A 12,197-nucleotide genomic window follows, 5' to 3' on the forward strand; every position below is an offset into this window, starting at 1 on the left:
TCTTAGAGAAATTTTGCGTTAAAATTTCTCTAAGAAATAGATGAAAAATTCACATGTTTCACAATTGTCACATTTTCAATGACTTCATTGTAAAATCTTCCGCTAAAATTATAATTACATAATTCCGCTGAAATATCACGTACCAGAGGCTTCCTCAATGTCATATATATGTATGCACAAGGGGTTATTATGTTATGTAAGTATGAGAAAATAACACATACGCGAGAAATGTGCCACTTACACGTTACGCTCTAAATCAAAATTTCAAAGGATCTAATAAGCATTTGCTACTGCAAACTACTCTGTTGTAGCGGAACGGACGTGATGCGAACATACGAAGAAAATCAGAGGGAAGTGCAATAAATTACAAACGCCACCCTGATATCCGAGCAATTCATTCGATTGTGTACCGGCTCAACGAGGTTTAGTTCCAGAGTATAAATCATGTTACGCGACATTATTATATTATAGTCTTATTAAGGAAAAGTTGAGATGCTCTAAATTAAATACAAATCTCACAAAGGAAAATTAGCAGTTTCGAGTCAACCTGTAAAGCATATTATTTGATTAACAGGATATGCTCATACAACATTGTATAAAACACAGTAAAACCTCTATAAATAAAAAAAAAATTTACTTTTCATTTAATTTTAAATATTTTATTGGACAAAATTTTAATTTAATACTTGATTATCGATATGATATAATGCTAAATATGGAAAAATGATGAAAAAAATTTTCTTTGAGCAAATTTTAATTAAAAGAGAATTTATTATAGATTATATTTGTTTAGGAGCTGACATGTAAAGATTTGTTTGGTAAAATTTCAAATTATTCTGCAATTTTTAAATCATTCTGCACAAATATGATGAAATATGCGTTATAATTATGATTAAAAATTGAATTTAAACAAGCAGAACGTGCAAAGCAATCATGAAGGCAAATGATATGTACCCTATATATAATATTCGCCTGAGCAATCGCGCGAAAATAATTGACAAACGCGAAAGTGGCAACGGAGCAAAATCAATAAATTTGACATTATCATCGACGTGTGTAAAACAAACTGCTCTGATAAAAACTTATGTTTGATGTTGCGGCAAGAAAGCCAAAGAAAAACAATAGAGTGAAAAATGTGGGAAGGAAGGGAGAAAAATTGATCGCAAAAATCGCAATAGAAAAAAATGCCTCGTATAGACATAACAGTTCGATAACACGTCTGTTTCTTGGATAATTTACTCACATGACTACGACAAATTGTTTCTATGTTTCTCTCTATTTGTCTCTCTGTTTTTCTCTTTCAATTTTTCTCGGATTTACGTCGTGCTGCGCAATATATTCTTCGGGAACCTTAAAAAAAAAAAGAATAGTGAAAACGCGCTTTTATTTCACTTTTATCTTTTAAAATTGAATAAAAGCTTTACACATATAAATTGTCTATTTCAAAAAGCTACCTAGTATACCCAAAAATATATCCTTAAGAGATAAAAAAAAAACACATGAAATAATTTAAAAATAAGTTTTTCTTGATTACTTCGATTCTACTTATTGGTAGATAAATAAATAGATTTTCGCTTTAAAGCGTTACAAAGCTAAATTTATTTTACATTAAAATTTAAGAGAGCAAGAGATGTTCTATTTTAAATTTTAAAAACTATTTAAATTTATTTTATATTTGTTCAGAAAGATTACATGCTAAATTTTCGCTGACATCTTGACATATTTGATAATTGAATATTAGATCCTCATATAAATTCAATAATTTTTTAGTCTAAAGAGAGATATTCTATAATATTAATCTTTTGCAAAGAGAGATAATTTGATATTTATTTTCCGTCACCAATCTAACATCATCGACAAGCTGGATCGACTGATCCAGCATATAACAGAAATGTCTCCGTTAGAAATCGAAGACAGTCGAGGAACAGAAGGAAGGAGGCGAGGGAGAGAGAGAGAGTTTGTCGGATTTCTGAGAGGGTGGTGCAATGAAATCGGCGCGCACCCGCAAGTGACATATCCGGCTGGTTGCGGTAGGTCAGACACGTACGTAACCAATATTCAGGGTGTTCATGTGGCATACCAAGGACTTTCTACTACTACTACGAAATCAACCAGCCAGGCAGCCGCGAGCTTTCGTCCCACGGGTCATCGTGCGCACAACTCCACGGTATCCGGGTTCGAGAAACCAGGATTTCGTGTTGGCATACCCATCGGTCCATCCTACCTCCCGCGTTGACCATCGCGCGCCCAAACCACCCTTTGACCTACGACCGACTTAACTAGCCACCAGATTAACCGTCGAAGCAATGTCCACACGGTATTTGAACTACTTAAGCTCGGCGCAGGTTTAAATAATGAACGTTTGCGTTGTTTCATCGAGAAAATTAGCCAACTAATTTAATCGGACAATTTGTCGTTCCTAGCCTTCGTCCTCTCTTATTTTCTGTATCCATACATACCGCACATACCGAGTGCCTCGTTATTTGCGGAACTAACCATAAGACTCGGAACCATTTCGTACAAGTTAATGCGAATGCATCATGAGTAGTTGCATTATTCAATTGTCAGTGATTTTCTTTTCTAAAATAGAACGCATAGATCATCTGATTTCTGAATTTTTCCTAATTTTTTTATCGAAAAATACGAAAATCGCGTTATATCTAGAAAACTAACTTTCTCAACCTAAGAAATGGCGAAAGAATAAAATTTTACTCGCAAGATTTATTGCCAATAATGTCATTAAAATGCAGAATTAAAATTGGCAAATTTAAACTGGCTTAGTTCGAGACTTAAAATATACTAAATTTCATATTTTTTATTCCATGACACTAAAATGTTGAAAATAAATTACAAATAATATCCGCTTTGAAAGATAAAATATGTTTTTTATCCGCGCATCGACAGTAATAACGAACGCAATCAGCGTTAAGCTTCTTTCTTGTTCCAAGCTTCGCCCTACAGCGATATTGATTCTTTCAATTTGTAACTCCGCAAAACGAAAGTGGGTTGCATTAGCCGGCAAAATCGACTATCCGCCTTCTGTCTTGAACGAGAAAGTTTTAATTGGATCTAGTGTCAAATGCGATCGTTCGACAAAACCACCGTATCAGCGCGTAAATACAATTGATATAAATTACCTATATATAGATGTGTGTGTAGAGAGAGAAAGAGAAAGAGAGAGAGAGAGAGAGAGAGAATAAAAAAAAACATTCTTAAATTTTAAAATTTATTCCTTAAGAAATACAAAAAAAGCATAAGTACGTGTTATGTATAAAAAACACAACCTTGTCAGAAAAATAAGATATTCGAAAAGCAACAGTGAAGAAAAAAATGGATTAAAAGATGAAAAGATGAAAGTTATATATAAGAGGAAGAATTAGAGTCGCAAATATCAGTTGACGCAGTCTGACGACCAGAAAAACACTGAGAGACAAAGATTACGACCCCACAGAGCACACGCTTCTATCGTGCTTTCCACTTTACGCGCATCGATGAAAAATACGCTGGGATGAAACGAGACGGCGACGTATGTGCAGTGAAAGAAGATCGTCTCGCACATCCATCCCATCCTGTCATCGATGACCTATTCTTCGGGAAAGGATTAAAAGGATTCTTACGTCATCCTTGCTCGAATGAGCAAGGGCTGAAGAGGGGATCTCTTCTCTCGTACAACGCGAGCCCACGCGTATGAGTAATCATGCTTGTGCACAAATACAAAAGCGCGGCTGGGCTTTTGTTCTCTTTTTGCTTTTAAGTTCGCCGATGAAGTTCAAGAATACAGATGAAACCGAAGCTTACTAGCGGCTATATACGCGTGACATTTCGAGAAACGGAGAAGAAGAGGAGAGAGAGAGAGAGAGAGAGAGAAAGAAAAGGAAAGAAATATACTGAAAGAAGATGAATGCGGACCCGCGCAGTCAAGATGACGAAAGAGAGAAGTAAGGAGTTGAGGAGCGGAAAGGCGAGCAAGAGAAAGAAAGAGAGAAATCGGAGCTGACGGTACGGGGGTGGTCGTGCCGTGAATGAAATGAGACTTGGACGACGAAAGCCAAGTCCATCCACTGCAGCCGCCGAGCTAGCTTCACCGGCGATGCGGAGAAAAATCCTAGAACGTGCCTGTGGAAAGCATAAATCCCAGACGCTCGTACCAGCGATTTACATCGGTACCATAAAAAAATCGACGATAATATCGTTATTTCTTTATCGATATCGTATGTGGAGGACAACCAAAGTAACTTAAAAATGAGAGAAGAAAAAAAAGTGCATATATTTAAATGACACTCGTTATTCAAGCTATAAGAATTACAAAACAATATTAATCACAATTTTGAATTACGTAATTATATAATACAGCGCAAAAAAATTTGCAAATGTTTTCGTGTAAATATAAATTGCATCAAAGCAACGAAGCGTCATAATGTCAACAATATACGAATGACAAATGACAAGGTGGGCGGACAGTGACATTTCAAATAATTGACGGCTTGAGCTTTAAATAAGCAGTTAAGTATTATCGCTACGCCAAGACATGCCAGGAATAGTATAATCGTGTTTGCGTAAAATATCAACGAAATTTCACGACGATACGACATCAGAAATCGATGAAATAACCGGTTGTCGCATAAACAGCGTATGTAAAAGCAAATATGAATAGATTTATAATTGATAATATCCGGAATATTATAATTACAGATAACTCAAATAAAGCAATCTTCAAAAAAAGAGAAATATTTTCAAAGATAAAAAATGTGATCCGATGATAGTAATAAGAATCGATATATAGAACGGTAGTTATACAATTTTAATCAAATCGTACAACTGATACTTCATGCCGACATCACATCTGATAAAATTTCCACGCGCCAAGAATAAGTCACGAAAAAATTGAATTTATCTACATAATTCGTCAAATCATCGTTCATCCCGATAAAGATCAGATCGGACATTTTTGTGCGAAAACTCGAACTCACTTGGACATAAATTTTTTTTTTTTTTTAAGTATACGGCAGACCACGATTATTCAACGATAAAGTCCGCGATTGGCGAATACAGATTATCAACACAATCTACCCTTCGACCTTCGCATTTTGAAAATAACGCCGAACTCGACCGTCAACGGCGCCGATCGTGTCGCCGGCTACAGGCAAGCTGTTATTAAACGTGAGACTTTGCTCCTGCGAGTAAATTGAGTGGTTGATTTCATGGTCGCGATATTATAGTCTTTGCGTGCATTTAAAAACACCTTGAACACCGCCTTCAACATTCGCTGGGCGAAATAAATTTGCACGCATTCATCACGAAGAGATGCTCGATGGCACAAACATGTTACAAAATGTAATTAAAATTTACTTTACGCTTGCAAACACTTCGCAAATGTGCTTTAAGTCATGTATAAGTTTAATCATTCAAACTATTTAAGTCATTCAAGATAATCTCGCTTGATTTAACTTTTTGTCTGGCTACTCAAAATCTCGGTGAATTTGCATCTGAAAAAGTATATCTCTATATAGGATATTCAAAACTATTTCTATTATATCGGAAAATAATTTTACAAAAATTTTAATTTTATTTTATGATACTACGAGAATTAAAGAGAGTGAAATTGTACATCAAGAGTTAAAAAAATATAATGTTAATAATAACAAAGATATAAAAGAGCTCTTTTATCTTAGATTGAATTGAAGAACATGAAAAATGATAACTATTAAAAATGTCAATTAGACGATCATCTGTCCTGTTTTGTGCATAATTTGATTGTTATTTCAAATGACTGATTATAAATTTGTATGAGAACATAGAAAATCGAGAGAGAACTATTAATTCAGTTATATATCGATTTTTATTATAAACAGTTGCCGATATGTTCTACAATGAATATTATAGCTTTATAATAGCTTATGTATATAAATATTTTATGAAAAGTGGAAAGCCATGGAAAACCAGCGGAATATATTAACGTATTTACTTTCACTTTTATTATATATAAATTTTTGTATGCATATAAATTACAAATCGATAACACGATTAATATCTCTATATAATATACCGCTCACGCTTTAAAGTATCTGTATGTGTTATTTATGTAGTAAAGAAAAAAGATTTGATAACGTGACTTTAAATTTTTAAATTAATAATTTTATTTTACTATATTTCATTTTTGTAATTTATTTTAGTTACTTATTTAATTGGTTATTAATCTTTCTTTAGTCAGTAAAGCTTGATAGAAAAGCTTTATGCGCAAAAATAGATAACATTATTAAATAGATAACATTATTTATTAAATCAAACAAATCTGTTGTATTATTTAATAAAACATAAGAGTGTTTGCGTATTTATTTTTATAACGGTATCGTATATAAATAAAGCGTAAATAATATCATCGAAAGATATGAATATACATATAAACGTCTTAAAGATCTTCGACGTTGCTTTTCATCGAAGCTCCAGAAGCAAAGTACCTTTAAAGAGAACACTCGAATATCGCGCGGCATCCCTTATCTGCACGGAAATTCTTGCTTTGCAACCATTTCCGCACGCTCGAGCAGATTCCCACAAATACTGCGATATGTTTCAGTATTCTTCGAGTTACGTTCAGCCTATCTTGGCAGCTTTCGCTTTGTTCTCCCGCGATAGTCATGCTGCGGTATCACGCGATCCAAAATTCAGACGGGTTTTACGTGAGAAGTCGAGTCTGTCGCTGATCATGAGACATGAGACACCCTCAATACGCTTGGCGGCATTTTTTTCGCATTTTTTAAATCGGCTATGAATTCATTCGTATTCAATAATCGCAACATTTTTTCGCGTCAACATCAAGGCACGCGTGATGCATTGCGTACATAAAGCATATCAAATAACAGCAAGTCTCAATTTTTTACGCAATGGTAAGAACGAATCAAAATCATATAATAATATGATTATTAAAGAATTAAATGAGATAATGGAAAAGTAGCTAAATTACCTGAAAGTTTTGTTATAAGATAGTTAAAAAAAATAAAAAGATGTACAACAAAAAAATCAACACGTGACAGGGAAATTAAGATTAAGCGATTGTCTAGGATTAAATGTAGAATTCGTGAAGTTACGAACGAAGAAGAATTTACACATTAAAACGCGCGAACCCTACAGCGAATGCGCGCGAATGCCAACGGCATACTCAATTAATGTTTCACGAACTAATTTAACACGGGGAAAATATTCTCGCACGCTGGAAGACAAATCGAGACCTTTAAACTTTTGTTCCCGGCAATTTGCCGAGACTTGCTTCTCCGTAAAGAATTTCATTTTTCCGACGTGAGAGGAAAAAGTTTCGGATTTCAAGGTGCAGTCGAGCGTAACAGCGCGGCCGCAAAATTAAGGAAACGTTAGGAACGAATTTAAGCTCCCGCTATGCTCTTAACGATCCCCAAAGAATTAAATTAACCACGGCCGAATCGTTTAGCCATCGCGGATTCGTTCGGGGTGAGAGTTCGACAAAATATCATAAAATTTTAAACGCGTTGTTCCAAATCAAATTGCTTCCTATGACAAATGCGAATTAAATTATTCATAGCATTAACACCGTATTTTTTCGCCCGCGATATTAACTTTATAATTTGATACATTATTTCCCATTAATTTATTATTAAACATGTATATATATTTTAACTTATATATATATATATATATATATATATATATATATATATATATTAATCGATTTTAAACTTAACTTAACTAAACTTAAACTTAATAAAAGAATAATTAATTTGTCAACATTTCGTTAATATTTCGATAATTATTGCATTGATTATCATTACATTAATTATTATATTGGTGTGCACGAGAACTTCTTTCAATATAAAATTTTAACGTCAGATTGTTTTATCTTATGAGTAATGATTCATTTCTTCCTTATTACTTCATTTTCAAATATTTATCGAGATAATTATTGTATTTCAAAAAACTCGTCACAGAGATCACCGATTGTTCTCATCAAATCGCTTTAGAATAGATTCTTTTCACAGGATGTCACCGACGCCTGAAAATGACTGGCACGTGTATACGTACATACACGGGGCCAAAAGTGATTCTATTGTTGGACTGAACGTTGGCGTGCTCTGCTCGAGGCAGCTGCTTAAAACGAGATTAAATCCAATTAAGTTCGTCATCGGTGCCCGCGCAACTCCTATCGTAGGAGAACGATTCCCGATCTCGTCTTGGCAATGAAAGAAAATCGATTACCCGCGTGTAGACGCTCCTCGACATCTATAGATTTTTTTCTTCCACATCACGGATAAATAAATGAAAAAAAAAACCATTACGACCACGATCAATTATCTATGTTATTTTCTTATCAAATTAGTTTACATTCTCAAAAATGATATTTCATGCATTATAATGTTTTGTTAAAATTTATTTACATAAAAATTAATATATTCTGAAATATACATTATTCTCTCATTAAATATTCTTGTAAAAACTATGTTACTTTATTTAAAGAAGATTCAAAAGAAAATGTTTAAAAAATATATATAAAATTGGATTTTCTTTAAAAATTGATTTTATAGTTAAAAAGTTTCTTATAATATATTTGATGTAAGTCACATGATCATCGATTATTTAATCGTCATTACAATTGTTCGTAATCATTGTTAAGCTCTTAAAAAAGATCACGAACAAGTCAATTTTAAGTTTTAAAAAATATTTTTATTTACGAGGGGGAGGATGATATTCAAAGACACGTATCGATCGTAAACTTCATTCGCGATTTATTGCCCGGTGTAAACTCACTAGAGTAAAATAGAACCGGTATATACATACGCGGTTGTTCATAGATTAGCATAACACGTGTTCTTGGTGTTTTCACGTTTGTGTGAAAATAGATGTATGTAATCCGTGGCATTTGTTTGGATGCTGTGGGCTAAATTGGGCGAGAGAAACAAAAAAGGAAATAAAAGTAAATGTGTAAGTGCGACTCTCGTCCCATGTGCAACACATCCGAGAACAAAACGATAATCTACGATCATTATGCGTAGCCTGAAATTCATTAGCAAAGAAAAAACATTTAAATGTTGAAAGAAGTCACATTGGATTTATAAGGGAATTAAATGGCTATTAAATTATTTTGTTTATTATTTTTCAATTATTAATTATTTATTAATTATTTTTATTCTTATTTATCAAAAGTTAATTCTTTAAAATTACTCGATGTTAAAGAATGTAATCAAAGCAGCGGTTTTTTCTTAAAATTCAATGGCGGGAATCGGTTTGTTTTTGTATAAAAATGAATAATCCTTATATATATATATATATATATATATATATATATATATATATATATATGTAGATTTTATAATTTAAAGCTCTAATCAGAAAAGGCAGTTACAATATAATTAAAAAACTTACTTTATAGTTGGTATATGACAAAAGCGTTAGAAGACAATAAAATAACATTGTCTTTTCACTAAATATTATTATTATTAATACGCAATATGCGAGTGTATTTTTCCATGTCGGTTAATTGGATTATACTTTAACAACGAGAAATAAATTTTTCATTGTTAGCTATTACGTAATGAAATTATATATATTTTTAGTTATAATAAAGCATAAAATATAGAGAGACTTTATTTGACAGCAAAATTATAGTATTACTTTCTTTGTTCTCATATAATCTAAAAAAAAATAATTCAGACATAAAAACACATAATACCGTATAATAAATAATAGCAACGATGACAAGACCAATATGTCTTTGAACATTTAATACATCTGCTGTATTCAAATATTCCCCCCTAAAAACGAGAGATACACTATGATATATAAGTATATTGTATATGTTTTTTATAGTATGTGCATTAATGCTTAAAAGCTCGTATTGACCCTGTCACCATTAAATTTGTCTAAGTTAATACGAATCAAAGATTGCTTATTTGCTATCTTAATTAATAACAATTTGCACGCATGTATATATATTCATATATATGCATATATATATATATATATATATATATATATATATATAATGCATATATATATATATATATATATATATATATATATATATATATATATATATATATAATGCATATATATATATATATATATATATTTTAATTATATATATATATATATATATGCATATATATATATATTTTTAATTATATATATATATATATATATATATATATATAACAATTCAGTTTTATAAATTTTACGGCAAGGCATATCATACAATAAGGCTATTGAATTATGGTTTCCAAGCATGAAACAGAGTGACGTGTGTCATTTTCAAAAGCTTCCTTCCACTAATAATTAATATGAGCAACGCTCCTCAAATTTAATTAACTCGAAGCTCTCGTGAAAAGTTTTATTTATGGTTATTTTCACGACCGTGCACGCACGTAACAATATTTAATTTTGTGAGATTTTCTTGGCAAAGAGAACATCCAATTATGCAGTGCTTATATATTATTATTTTGACACGAAAAGTACAACTCTGCGGTATGCACGTGTTTAATTTAAGTGAATAGATAATTGTTCGAAATGGTAATATTAATGCACTTTCTACATAAAAATTGGAATAAAAATAAAAAATTTTTAAATATAATATATAATTTTAAACTGTAAACATAATATAATAATATGATTACGCCGCATATATATGTATATTTGCAAATATTAAAATTGCAATATGAACGTGTGCAAATTTTACCAGCACAATATATTCATAATGACCAGAATATACATAAAATATATAATCGTTAAAAAACACACAAATTATTATCTTTCCTGCAATTAATTTCTATTCAATTTTTTCGTTTTTTTCAATTTTAATTATCTAGATATTTTCTTGGAGTTCGTTTTTAAAATGCATTTTTGCTTAATGGAATTGGACTGATTAAAACAATGAAGTTGTATTATTCCCGATGCGATCCTAATCAAGCTAAATACGACAAACTGTATACAAGACGCTCGTTAATTGGAGTTTATTTTTGTCAGGTCTATTTAAGAATTGTGTGTAGCAAGCGATATACGTAAGCGGGCTTATCTCTTAACGACTGACCAGGTAAATCAATACTTCTGGCCTCTCTACAAAAAACGCACCGCTGCTGTATATCAGCGCGTTCCACTTGATTGGATTACGTTAGTTATCTAGTGAATTGGCTGACGTGTCCATTGAATTCGGTCAAATTATGGTACCTTTTGCTTACGTGACGTTTGTCTTTTTCCTTCACCGATACCAATTCTCTCCGTTGGAAAAATTTCTTGTAAGATATGTAGGATCGATATGACTACTCGTCAATAAACTTTTAGAAATAAACAGAAAAAACACTGCGCATTCTTTGCTGCTGTGGTGTTTTAAATAATTAACAAAAAAATTAAAAGAATAAAAGAATTCCGCTAGAAAAAGAATTAATCTCATGTGCTTGTTTTTATAAGTATGTGAATTCTCTAATTTAAAAAATTTTGAAATTCCAAAGTTATTTCTTCGAAAAAAAAAGAAACTTCGCGAAACTCTATCTCATGAAATCGTTTTCTGTAAGCTCGCATTTGAAAGGCGAACATGAAGGAACGGCAAATGAGAGCTGGCTTGAAGAAAACCGTGAGTGTAATTCGGCTTGCTACTACATGAAGTAATTACACTTACATTCATTTTCCCGGAGAGAAAACGACTGCATCAGATGATTAAAAATCACAAGACTTTGTGATTTTTACCAGCCTGCTAGTAATATGGGTCGCTTTGTTACAAATTCCATTTAATCTTCTTTACGCACAGTTTCTACAAAGCAACAAAAATATGCTAATGCGTCTAATAGAATTTATATGGATGCAGTTTTAAACGTAATTATTTTTACGTTTATGATAATTACGAAAAAATATATAGGATATTGCGAGTTTCCTTAATAGTATTATTAAAAGAGACTGGTTTCTTTGATCAATTAATAAAATCAATTATAGCAAAAATTTAATTAATTTATTTCCATAACGTTTTAGTGTTTGCGTAATTTTAAATATCTCGATAATTGGCAATTTAAGATTCTTTTTAAAAAATGTGCATTTACACATATTTAAAATTAAATAAAACATAATATTTTATTCGACGAGCAGCAATGAGCTTTGCGCGCCACGTTAAAATTTTAATGAATTTTCTACAAAATTTCCAATGATTTATACGTTACACATTACGCATCTCCGATGTATCTCTCGTATCT

The 12,197-nt window shown here is 31.8% G+C and overlaps 1 protein-coding gene across 2 annotated transcripts in view; it reads right to left on the reverse strand.

Moving 5' to 3' along the window:
• The window catches only part of LOC126850508 (octopamine receptor Oamb), a 108,459-nt gene that overhangs the window by 79,693 nt on the left and 16,569 nt on the right, over window positions 1-12,197 (reverse strand). Inside the window, exon 1 of one of the 2 annotated variants that reach the window (XM_050593615.1) lies at window positions 1,244-1,350. The exons of the other annotated variant lie outside the window; for it this stretch is intronic. The gene's annotated coding sequence lies outside the window, so the exon portion shown is untranslated. Of the gene's footprint in view, window positions 1-1,243; window positions 1,351-12,197 lie in introns of those variants that run through there. 2 annotated transcript variants of the gene reach the window in all.

Source organism: Cataglyphis hispanica, chromosome 6, assembly GCF_021464435.1.
Source record: "Cataglyphis hispanica isolate Lineage 1 chromosome 6, ULB_Chis1_1.0, whole genome shotgun sequence".
NCBI classification, from domain to species: domain Eukaryota; kingdom Metazoa; phylum Arthropoda; class Insecta; order Hymenoptera; family Formicidae; genus Cataglyphis; species Cataglyphis hispanica.